Source organism: Echinops telfairi, unplaced genomic scaffold (genome assembly GCF_000313985.2).
Source record: "Echinops telfairi isolate 266 unplaced genomic scaffold, ASM31398v2 ScPeMD7_7469;HRSCAF=8507_1, whole genome shotgun sequence".
Lineage (NCBI taxonomy): Eukaryota > Metazoa > Chordata > Mammalia > Afrosoricida > Tenrecidae > Echinops > Echinops telfairi.
Genome location: NW_022111373.1, coordinates 142,964,849 through 142,965,803, shown reverse-complemented (window position 1 = coordinate 142,965,803; position 955 = coordinate 142,964,849).

Genomic DNA, 955 nt, shown 5'->3' with positions numbered 1-955 from the left:
CCTCTGAAACCCTCTGCCCCAGGGGTGGGGGACCTTTTTGTCTGCCAAGGCCTTTTGACACCTGAAGCACCCCGGGCACCACTAGGTGGGACTCAAGTTTCCCACCAGCCTGTGATCTCGTTGATAGTAGTAACCTGGTGGATTTTTTTGAACAGGAGCCAGAAGGAGAAGCCAGCACTAGATGTGTGGGTGCAAATCCCTTGTGTCTTCAAGGTGATCCCAAGCTGTTCTGGGTGATGGTCTCCCTGAGCCGGGTCCCAGGCCTCAGACTCCCAGGACAGGCATCTCCAAAGTAGCTGAAGATTTGCTTTACGGTGAAATGGCCTTTGTCTCCAGGCTTTCTCCAGCCCTCTGCCTTGCTCACTGTTTTCTTCCCAGTGTGGTGATGGGGGCCCCCCACCCTAACCCCCCACTGGTGCACGACGCCTCGTGGGGAGGGAGCCTTGGTGTGAGCATGGAGGGAAATGCAGGGGGTGGGGCTAGGGGGCTGCTGTCTGTGAGGGAGCCCTTTTCCAGGAAAGATTTCGCCTTTGGGTGGTGTTGGGATTATGTAAAAGGAGCTTACACGTTGGGCTGCTAACTGCAAAATTAGCAGTTGAAAATTACCAGCCGCTCTGAAAGCGAAAGAGGAGGCTTTCTACTCCAGTAGAGTCAGTCTCAGAAACCGGAAGGGACAGTGCTACCCTGTCTGATAGGGTCCCTGTGAGTCAGCACCGCTCGCTGGCAATGAGATTTGGTTTTGTTACGAGCGCTTGTCTATTCATTGGGCTGTTAACCACCAACTCCTCAGTGGCGAAAGGCGAAGCTTTCTACTCCCATGATGAGTGACAGCCTTGGAAACCCACACGGGCAGTTCTACCCCGTCCTGTGGGGTCTCTGTGAGTCGGCAGACACCATGGCAGTGGGGTTTTGGAGAGTCAGGGAGGTGGTGGTTTTTCCTACAAAGTTACTTGCC